General features: G+C 40.9%; 1 long non-coding RNA gene across 1 annotated transcript; it reads right to left on the minus strand.

Annotated features, from left to right (window-relative positions):
* Positions 1-4,597: 4,597 nt before the first annotated feature.
* On the minus strand, positions 4,598-6,252 carry LOC120098122 (uncharacterized). The gene is made up of 3 exons (XR_015642815.1): positions 5,858-6,252; positions 5,386-5,591; positions 4,598-5,304 (listed from the first exon to the last, which is right to left on the minus strand). It is a non-coding gene; the product is annotated as an uncharacterized LOC120098122 (long non-coding RNA).
* Positions 6,253-12,132: the final 5,880 nt, after the last annotated feature.

The following is a 12,132-nucleotide window of genomic DNA, read 5'->3' on the forward strand; positions in this document are numbered from 1 at the left end:
TAATCTTAGTGGGGATTTCTTGCTGTTGCTGTTACTGCTGCTGCTGCTTTTTGTTTTTTGAGATGGCTTCTCTGTGATTCCCTGGCTGTTCTGGAACTTGCTCTGTGGACCAGGCTGACCTCCAACTCAGAGATCTGCCTGCCCCTGCCTCCCAAGTGCTGGGATTAAAGGCACACATCACCACTGCCCCATTTATCGTATACTTTGTTTTTTATTCCTTGGTTTTTAATGCACCTCTCTGACAGCCACATGGGATGTTCTCAGAGACAGAAGACAGGACAGCTCCCTTCATGGAACATAAACCCCTGGAATGTTGAACAATTAAAGCAAATTGTCCCTTTTGATAAAGTCTAAACGATGGGTGATACTCTTAATTTGTTCATTAAGCTACTATATTTTGCTCAGGCTCCCTGCCACAGATGTTGAGAGTAGCTGAGCAGTTGGATAAACATTATTTGGGTTAGACAGGCTTTGATTTACCCACAACCCTTCCTGCATCTACGCAGGACTCTGTAGTTCATGTCTGATTATAGAAATTTCAATAGCGAACAGTTCTCTTTCGATTGAGAAATTCAGAAAATTATGCGTGTGCTCACTTTATTTTAAAGCTAGCATTAAAAGCATCAGAGGCTTATGGGTCAAGTTACATGGCAATTTTTTGTTCCTTCTTTCCAGTGCTAACTAGTTTAGTTGTGAACAAAGCAAGTATATAATGATACAGGTTACATATACTCTGCATCTCTGAATCTGCTCTCTCTAGTGTCCAAGATGCTAAACCATGCCTGTGGTTGGCCTTTTCACTTCCCAGTGCCTGGGTGGACCACCCCAGAGATAATGATGCCCAGAATCCAACCATTGTAACATAAATGGCACTCAAGCAGATGACTTCTTTTACATCCCATTTTCCTGGCACTCCCTTGTAGCTACTCTAGCTTAGAAGCAAGGACACCTTAAAAATGTAAGGGTAAAGCCCCTCAGAGCAACTTAATGGCCTAGAACCCCAGGGGGATCTGTAGCTGCTTTCCTTAAAGTTCTTCCTTAGCAAACACCTTTCCTTCCAGTGGTTTGATGGTAAGAAGAAAGGCATAGACACATGAACACCTCTGTACCCTCAGGTCTTCTCTTGTGTACGAGGCAAAACCTTTTGGTAATAATGAGCTTTTATTCATGGCAGACAGTCACCATTTCATACATTATGTGCTAATTACTGGATATTTATAGTCAATGTTATACATCTATCTCTTAAGTAACATAAGAAATTAAAAAGTGGTGTTACAAAACAAAGCACAGTGTTTTCCAGTTCCACCACATGTGTTGCGAGCAGTTGCTGTCTGAACCACCAAGAATATTTTAAGATGTAGTTTCGTTTTTAATTATGTGTGTGGAGGTATGTTCTTTGACAGATATGTGCACATAAGTGCGGGGCCTGAAGGGGCCAGAAGATGACATCAGATTAGAGACACAGGCAGTTGTCAATCCCTGCACATGGCTGCTGGAAGCCAAACTGAGGCCCTCTGTAGAACTAGTGCCTTTCACTGCCGAGCCACCTCTCCGGCTCTATCACCAGGTTTCTGACAAGGAATCGTGTTCAAGAAGTTGAAAAGCTGCATGAGTAACAAAGCAGCAAGGACTTTTATTTGGAAGCAGAAGTACAGAGCACGTACGCTGCAAAGGAGCAGTGGATTCTGGGTGAGATTGCTCAAAAGGCCCGGGGTTCTTTGGAGGATCCAGGAGGAAGAGGACTTGATTGCTAGGATCGAGGTGTGGATGGCTTTTCTCTTTTGATTGGCAGGCCTGGCTTATGTAAGTCTTCGTTTACCATGCATGTCCTTTCCCCTGATGCATCTGACTTTAATCATACACATAACCAGTCATACATAGGCATAAAATGCCATCTAGGGGATTTTTCCCTAAAAGTCCACTCGGAAGACGCCATTTGGCTTACTGAACATGTACCCGAAACTAGTTCAGGTTCAATGATCTCACCACCATGATGTACTTACTCCAAGATATATATGACCATAATAGGGGGTTGTTGGGGAGTTGATAAAAAAAAAGACAAAGGCAAAAGAACGGTTAACTTCTGTGTATACAGCTCCATGCGCATCGGAGGGTCCTGAGTTGCTAAGCCATTCCTTCAAACTATCTGCTACACAAGTGGCTGTTCTGAGATTGAATGTTGACGCTAACTATTCAGAGTTAGATCAGGATGCTTGAGGAAGAAAACTGAAGATAACCATCGTGAGTCTGTAGGGCCACCCATGCTTCCTACCAAGCAGCTGTGAGCTCAGGAGTTCCCATGGCTCCCTCACTTTGGGTCATTCATTAGAATCGTTCATTGAAGAATACATCAAAAGAACTATGTGCTCGATTGTAATTTTATTATGAAGACTACAGATCAGAAGAAGCTAAATGAGAAACAGGAGGGGCAAGTTGGTGGGACAGACACAGAGTGACCATGTCCTCTGCTTAGGGAATCTGATCATGTCACTGCCCCACCATAAACATGCATTTGCCGTCAAGGTTCCTTCTAGAGCCCTTGTGTCCAGAGACTTAAGAAGAGGTTTATATGACAACAGCGTAACTGGTTAAGTAAGTCTCCAGCCTCCCTCCTCTGGGGGTTGGCTTTGCCCAGAGTCACACTTATATAATCACCTGGTGACCATCCTGAAGGCATATGGTGACACACAGTAAGTTGCCTCATTAGCCTAACAAAAGCATTCCTATTGCACAGATATTCCAACAGTTTTTGAAGTTCCGTGCCAGCAGCCACATGCAAAGACCAGGTAGAGCATCCCTGTGGTAAGAGGTCTTTGCCCCTGTAGTTACTTTTGCTGGAATCTTTGGTTCCTCATATAACTGCAAGTTACTGTTTAATGTCTTTGCATTCCAACTTGATGGTCCCCTTTAGAATATACGGTAGAACTAGTGACGTCCCAGGCTCCTGTTCAACTGTTAACACTCTCACTTCGGAAAAGACAGTTTTGCCAGATAGAGAATTCTTGCTGGCTAGGTATCTACCAGCCCTTGGCCTCCATAGGTTTGGATGAGCAATCAACTGTTAACCTTATGGCCCCTCCTTTGTAGTTAACATTATCTTTTGCTACTTCCAAGAATCTCTGTCTTTGTCTTCATCTTTCCATGGTTTGGTTATAATGTACCTTAGTGTGGCTTTCATTGAGTTTATCCAGCATGGAATTTATGGGGCTTCTCAGGATATAGGAAGAATATTCTTCTGAAGGAGGAACCAGGCTTCAAAGATGTGCATGAGAAATGCAGAGGATGCTGAAAGGAGGTACTAGGTAGGAAGAAGAAACAAGGGGCAATACCTCCATCATTAAACCCTACTCACTTTGCACTTACTGAGGCTAACCATCAGGTTCTAGAAAGGAAAAACCACTGTCCTCACAGGTACTCCCCTGGATACTTACCCAGATCTTCAAAACCACTGACAGCTACCACAACCCAGAGCATACACAGACCCCTAAAAGCTCCAGCAGGTGACCACTATTTGACCTGCGGTGGTGATAAGCAAATCAGGGCAACTGCAAAGGAAACTGGTTCCACTGAACAAGATTCCTAGCTGCACGAGTCTTTGCTAATATCAACTTGACAGCTAAATACCCTAGAAATACCTCCCCAACCCACACAAAAAATGTCACCCCAACCTTTGCTTGCTGACCTGCCGTCTCCTTTGCACATTTTTTATTGACTAGACTAAGAACCTAGACATAAATTTCCTAAGTTAGCCCCCTTATAATAATACCATACATCAAGAGGTTAAGTAGCAGGGAGAAAATCATTTCACTTTGGAAGTAAAGGAAACTAGATGGATCTTCTGTAGCCTGGTTCTAGACATTATATTTGAGATGCAGATTAAACATACAAGAAGCTAGAAAAGTGCGATTTTTTACATTTGGACCATCTACTAACAATCAAGTCAAACTAGAAGATGTCCCCCCATAGATCCAGGGAGAGGGGCGAAGTTCTGAATGTCTTTCTTTCTTTCTGTCTCCCTTTCTTTCTCTCTTTCTTTCTTTCTCTCTTTCTTTCTTTCTTTTCTTTTCTTTCTTTTCTTTACTTTTGGGATTTCATTTACCTCCACTATTTTCAGAGACAGAGGAGATAAAATTACAAATTTTTCTAGCTCTTTGAGCATGTGTAAATACAATTTTAAATATGGTTTTGTCATCTATGGCAATGAGTTTACTTGACAATACCTATTGGTTGTTGTGAGAACCAATTAAAGGAGCTAATAAATTTGAAACACCTGAGCATTTAGAAGCTCACCATCAGCAACTCTCCTTCCTTTCTCTTGTGTACTTTCCAATCCTCATCCACAAAATTCGGGTCAAAGTTTTATTTTCAGGAAATCCACACAAAAATAAGCTGACTTATGCACAAACCAAACAAAATCTATTCATCCTCACTAGAAGTCCAGGCAAAGTACTGAATATTTGTTCTCTAGGAACTCAAGAGTCTGAGGCAGGAGGATCCCATATTCAAAGGTCACCAAGGCATCACTAGGAAACCCTGCCTTCAACACAAGCAAGCCAAAGTAGAAATGTAATGATGTGACTAGATTAAACATCTATTTAAGATTAATTAAACAAAAACTTTATTAGAGTGAGCAGAGAGAGACCCAGTATGAGAATACAGGTTTTTAAAACCCGGGTGGGGTGGGGGAGGGGAGAAGAAAGGCTTGAAAACATCTTCTCTGTGTCCCCCAATAAAACCACAGCATGTGTTCCTTTCATCCTCACTTCCTGGCTCTCCCTCCCCCAAGAAAGGCGCATAGTTGCTCAACTGCAGGACAGATGGCCTCTTCAGTCATGAACTTCCTAGGAGAACACATTGTAAAGGTTTGCATCATCATTAACAAATATAAGGGACTGTTATCAATTCATAAAAAGACACAAAAATCACATATATTATCACTCAGCACCACGCTGAAACAGATGAGTATAGGATACGAGTGTAGACTCAAGGACACCAGCTTCGCTGTGGCTTCAGGAGACAGGGTCCTCAATCGTGCTTGTCCACTTTCTAGCCAGATGAGAGCAGAGTCATTGAGGGACACCAAACCCAATCCCTGGTGCTCATATCCAGTGATGAATACAGAGGAAAATAAAGTGACTGCTGAATACCTCAGGCTTCTCTTCTAAATAGCAGGAGTCGGGGTCAGGATTCTTCCTGAATTTGGAATAGACGACCCTCTGTTTGGAACAGACTGTGTGCACACTAGAAGTAAAAGGTTGCCCAGGCGACTCCATGTTTTGAAACTCAGTGGACATCATGCTTGTCCTAGGAAGGAAAGACTGATATATTTTCTGATGGCAAGCCAGCATTTTGATCAGAATGCAGTTCAATAGCTTTGAGACTGACCTGTTTTAGTACTGAAGGCTCAAAATCCTGAAAACATCTTAGTTCCCAAGATATCAGAATGATTTGTCTGTCCAAGAAAATAGGGACAATTAAATTCACCATTGAATTCTGTACAACAAAGCAACTGTCATCAGGACAATCGAGATGGTTCAGTAGGTAAACATGTTTGCCACCAAGCTTCATGACCAGAGCTTGATCACCAGGACCTGTGTGGTAGAGGGAGAGAGAGACTGCCCTATGACCTCTGTATATATAGAATGCCAAGGAAATATTATACACAGAGATGGGGTTGGGGAGAGAGAGAGGGAGAGAGAGAGATTCATGTACATAAATTAATGTAATTTTAAAATTTAAGTATAAGATTAATTTAGAGTAGGGCACTTTAATGATAATGTTTATTCTACCATAAATGAGTCTTTTTCTTTTTAAATGCATTCTTTACCCTGACATCCTGCCAGGATATGTCACTTACAGAGTTCCCTTTGTACCCTCTGAGATGAGAACACCTGTGGACTCCCTTGGTGTTTAGGAATGAAATGTCTGTGGAGTAGAGCCATTCACAAATCTATGTGCTAAAGTCAAACTGAGTTTTGGAATAACTAATATTGTGCTCTTCCAAAAGAAATTCAGGGATTGGCCGAGAGAGTTAATGTGTCCATGAGGGCCCCTGAAAAGGTTGCCTAGGTTCTTGACTAGGGTTCCTATTTCCTTTGAAAGGGAGACATTGTTCAGCCCATCCAGGGTGGAGGCAAGTGCTTAGGGCTTTAAACAGGCATTCACACAGAGGGGCCAGGATCCTGTCTTGTTTCTGGCATTGTTCCAACCATGTCATACTTTGTCCAGTGACCTATTGGACCAAGGCATTATCTGGAAAAAAAAACAGAAAAGTTTGAGCTCTATTCATTATTTTTCTCATTTACCCAATAGCACACATAACTTAAGGGAGGGAATATCTAATTTGGCTCCTAGTTTCAGAAGGTTCTATCCATCCTGTTGGGGAGGCCTGAAGAAGCAGCTCAGGTCATGGTGGCAGGAATGTGGGATGGAGGGTTTAACATCCTGACAGGCTAGGAAGCAGAGATAGAAACAGAAGGACGACAAATACATACCTACTAATATCTGACCCTAATGACCTACTTCTAGCTAGACCCCATCTCCTAAAGGCCCCTTGGTCTCCACAAACATTTAGAATACAAACTTTTGGGGGGACATTTAAAATTCAAGTCATAACAGACTCAGAGTAGGAAGATATAATGCGACTTGTAGAGATTTTCTTCATTGGTTCAATCAAAAGAGAATAATCAGTATAAAGACTCATTTACACAATGAGAAAATAAAGATCTCCATCTGAAACACCTTCTACCAGATAGTGATATTTGTAGGAGATTATAGGAGGCCAAAGTCAACAATTTCTGAAAGAAACTTGTTACTATATTACTTTAATATGTGAATTTCTCAAGGCTTAAAATATGAAACAAATACATTATGGCAGTTCTGAAAACTAGAACACAGCACAGACATATAAGGCATCTCCCAGACTTCCGGGGGAAAGGGTCTCAGAGTTAGCAAGAGTTGACCTTTGAGTATTCACCACATCTGTCAGAAACTCAACTGAAAATCACTTCAGCAGAGAGACAATTGCCAACAAAGACTTATTGTTTGCCTGAAGATTTAATCAAATACAGTCTTGTGCAGTTTTACTAGGTTTATGATCTAAATAGAAGATTGTCCTTGAATATGTGCACGCGCATACACACACACACACACACACACACACACACACACATTGAAAATCCCTGATACTCTCATGCCAGCCACAGTATCTTCTGTACACACACAGCCACACTCATCACAGTAGTTGAAGACCCTTATAGTCAAGGTGCTGTTTTGAATCCTAATTTTAAGTAAATCATCAGTGGAATTGCCTTTTTTGGATTTTGTGCTATTAGCCCACATTTTTTGATTAAAAGAAACAATTTTAAAATCACAAGAACTGAAGTTTCTACTTAGACGTTAGATAATGCTGCTAACTGAGCTGACAGGATGTCTCTCTGGATAAGGGTGATAAGCATGATGATCTGAGTTCAATCCCTCAGTTTCCCCCACCGACCTGTTCACTTTCATCTTTGTGCGCTTATGTTTGTATGTGCACACACAAATAAATAAAATTAAAAGAAAAATGCTGCTAATATTTACAACTAATTTTCCTGCATGTAGACATAGGAGCTTCTGTTTTAGGGAGGAGATAGGTAATTTCTTCCTGAGAGAAGGCCTGATATAAAATGAAAAATACTGGTAGAATAGTTGCTTTACCCCCCCCTTCAAAAGAGCATATCCCCCAAAGAATTGTTCCTAGCCATATCTTAAAGCTCATACTTTCCACAATTAACATTCACTGAACAAATGGAAGAAGAGAGATGTGATAACAGTTCCTCTGTAGGAACATCTGTTTTCAAAGGAATGTTGGCAGCATGTATACATGATGTCAGTCTGCCAGGCCGAGAGATTACAATCTGCCTCAATCTTGCTCTGGCACTCATTGCTCAGGGAAGCCTTGTTGAGAGGCATGCAAGCCAGAGTTTGAAATGGGTTACTGTACGTTCTCACTGGAGAATAAACAAGAGATTGAAAGCAGGAAGTTCTCCTAAGTTAGTGCCTTAAATATTTACATTCAACGTTCACAAAATGTTCATTTATAAAACTGTTTGGAAAAATAAGATACAGCTCCGAAGAAAAATACAATGCTAATCATCAATAAATATTTATTGAGATAACTAATCCTTGGAGTGGAAGGTGTCCTCAAGCTCTTTCTTTAAGGACCAATACCCTCCACACTTTCCACAGGACTATTATGCTTTCCACATCCAGCTAGATAACTGGGATTTCACAAGATTCTTTAGTGTCCTTCTACTCACCAATTTTTACTGGGTTTTCACATATTTGCTCAGCAAAAGGTTTTGTGTAAAATACTAAGGCTAGGACATCCACAACCAAGTCTAACTTAGAAAACAATATAGTTCTAATGTTGATGGAGGGACACAGTGCTTGGGTTCGCATGTAGCCTATAACACAATGTTGGTAGAGAACGTAACTCCTTCAATGTTAAGATTTGATGGATGCAAGAGACTTTGCATTAAGCTAACTTAACACAGAATTACACGAAGTCTTCTTGGAATCAAGAAAAAGCAGTTCTAACAGTCCAAAACAAGAAAGAAATGTGCAAACCATATGCTTACATCTGTAAGAAGTATTTCCTAGACTTGATATAATTACTGCAACCATGAAGTTAAACAACTATAGTCATCTACACTGGGTTTACACAAAGGGTCCCTGTCAATAGTCAGTCGAGGAAGGGGTAGTAGCTCATAGGGCCCTACCTTTTACCTATAAACTGTTGGCTATTAATGTATCATGGGGAGAGAAGAGTCACTGTCTTTTGATGCGTTCCCAATGCTGATTTCAGTAGGCTCCAAGGATCAACTCCCAATCCATTGTCACAGAGATGGCCTTGGTTAGTCTCCATGGATCACAAAACAAAATCAACAGACAGGGCTGTGAAAGAAAGATTTGTGGAGAAGAGAAATAGAGGTCATAGAGATGGGGGATGGAACATTGGTCAATGTGTACTTCATATGCATGTAAGAAAATGTCTAAGAACAATTTTAATAAATAAAAATTTAATTATTTTTCAATGTTGGAAGTGTGTAACATTAAAGAACAGAGGTGTAGTGTGTGATCATCTCATTGTATTACAACAGAGGAATTATTTAGTTTTAGTTGTATGACATTTCACGAAGTCACATGACACCATGAAAAATAGGCTAGTACCAGGAACCCAGACCAATGTAAGACTATTTTGATACTTGGCCAGCCACTTAATTTCTTAGCTTCAGCATCAAAACTCCCATTGGGAGTATAAAAGTTTTAAAGTTATTTAGCTATGATGATCAGGTAACTGAATGAAGTAAGACAGAAATAGATTCATACAGTAATTTATAATGCAAATGAAAAGAATTTTGCAGAAATATAATATGCCATTCAATTCTAGTAGTTTATCTTAATTAATTTTTACATTCAGAGACATACTGTGATAATTTCCTCTCATCTTTTAAGAAGTTTGTGTCAACTTGATATAAGCTAGAATCATCAGAGAGGAAGGAGCCTCAGTTGAGGAAATTACTCCATACGACATTTTCTCAACTAGTGATCAACGGCAGGGGGCTCAGCCATTGAGAGTGGTGCCATCCTTGGGCTCATGATCCTGGGTTGAGCAAGCCAGGGGAAGCAAGCCACACCCCTTTATGGCCTCTGCATCAGCTCCTGCTTCCATGATCCTCCCCTACCTAACTTTCTGCCATGGCTTCCTTTGGTGATGAACCACAGTGAGGAAGAATAAGCTGAATTAACACTTTCCAACCCAACTTGCCTTTTGGTCATGGTGTTTCATCACAGCAATAGAGACCCTAAGACAGAAGGCAAATGTATTGGGCATTTCAGCGCACCCGCCCTGCTCTGTAAGGAGCCTTGCTCACCTGCAGGTTTACGGATTTATTACCACTCCCCTGCTCTTACCCAACCAGCAATTAAAGCTGACATGACCACAACAGTTCCTCTCCCCAAGGCCCATGTAGATACTACTAAGTTGAAGAGACAAATTCCACAGTGACCACACCGACATACACCAGACATACATAATACAACACACACACACACACACACACACACACACACACACACACACACACACACACACCACATAATGCACTCATACAATACACAGAATTTGACAAGAAATTCCCATACAACCAAAAACGCAAGAGCACAGAAAACTGTGTCTCCATACCAAGTGAATGTTGCCCCCTTCCTCCAGGCAAATTCAAATGTGTATCTATTTATGGACGAACTGTCCAGAGGGTCAGCAGGCTCCTGAGTCAAGGAGCACTCAAAGCTACCATTTAACACTATCTCCCTAGGCCCAAAGATTCAGACAAGAAGTCACAGGACACATGAGGAGAAAGTTTAGAGGCTTTGTTGCTTTGGTTTCCAATTTCTTCTCCTTTTCGTTTTTCTAAGAGTGAGATATTGAAAGCTGGTCCCTATTTCATGGCTGCGGGCCTTACTCTAAATGTAAACAGTACCAAATACAGAAAATGACTGCCACACTTGAATGCCAAACAAACACAAGATGACAAGCAAAAGTTTTTTGGCTTCATATTAAAGCTTAGTTTTACAACCAACTCCTTTGTTGCCTCTGAAGACAATGATCCCAGTGTTTCTGAGCCAAATCCCTATGACCCTGGACTGAGCCTCCCTTTCCACAACCCAACAGGCATCATTGTACACATGGAGCTAGTGGCCTCCGGCTTGAAAGCCAGCCATCACCTCCCTCCTAGCCTGCTGCTACAGAAGTGTTTGTTTACTGATATTAAAGAGCTGTGCTAAATGAAACTTGGATTTTGCAGACCCCGGGGTAGTTTGATGAGATGTTCTTGATGGTTTCTGCTGCTGCAGGAAATGGTAGGTTCATCGTGGTCTCTGTTGGACGGAGTTTGGTTGTTTCCACTTTATCGTCTCATTAAAGGTTTCAGTTTTAATTGGCATGTATTGTTTTGGTTCCTTGCAGCTCAGTAGTATAAATAATTTGCTTCATAATAATATAATAATATACTACATAATATCTAATATAATAATAATTGACTAGATGGAAGCCATGGGCACCTTGTTCTTCATCCAGTCCATAGTTAAGTAGATATTTCTGAGTATCCATAGTGTGTACATGCATGAGAATCTCAGAATAGACCATGAGTCTCTCATGCAAGATGATGGGTAGTCCTCTATGTCACTGTGATGGCTAGTCATGCTTGACGACTTGACATGTGGGAAGAGGGGACCTCAGTTAAGAAATTGTCTCCAACAAACTGACCCATGAGCATGTCTGTGGAGCATTTTCTTTTTTTTCTTTTCTTTTCTTTTTCTTTTTCAGAGCTGGGGACCAAACCCAGGGCCTTGAGCTTGTTAGGCAAGCGCTCTACCACTGAGCTAAATCCCCAACCCCTGTGGAGCATTTTCTTAATGATCGATGTGGAAATGTCAAGTTTGCTACATTACTGTATTTCTCTCACTTAATATCTGTGATAATAAAAACCTGCTGGAGAGATAGCTCAGAAGTTAAGAGCATATGATGCTCTTGCAGAGGACCAGAATTTGGTTTCTAGCATGCACTCTAGGGAGCTCACAACTTCCTGAAACTTCCATTCCAGAGATCCAGCACCTGTAGTCATGTACACACACACACACACACACACACACACACACACACACACACACACACGCATACACACCCAAATACACACACACAGAGTAAACTAATAAAAAAAGTCTAAAAAACAAAAATTAATGAACATCACACTAAGTCAATGCCACAATGACTATATATATATATATATATATATATATATATATATATATATATATATAGAGAGAGAGAGAGAGAGAGAGAGAGAGAGAGAATAACAAACCAGGCATAGTGGTTCATGCCTTTAATCACAACACTCAGGAGGCAGAGACACACAGATGTCTGTGAGTCCAAGGTCAAACTGACCCAGCCAGGGCTACATGTGATACCTTGTTTAGAAAAAGAAAAAAAAAGACCCAGGAGAAAAAAAAGCAATGGTCATTTGTGCCTGATAACTCTTCCTACTTCTACAGCTCTGTGGTCCACAACACAGCCTTCATCTTCAAAACTAT

The sequence above is a fragment of the Rattus norvegicus genome, chromosome 18 (genome assembly GCF_021556685.1).
Source record: "Rattus norvegicus strain SHRSP/BbbUtx chromosome 18, alternate assembly SHRSP_T2T, whole genome shotgun sequence".
Lineage (NCBI taxonomy): Eukaryota > Metazoa > Chordata > Mammalia > Rodentia > Muridae > Rattus > Rattus norvegicus.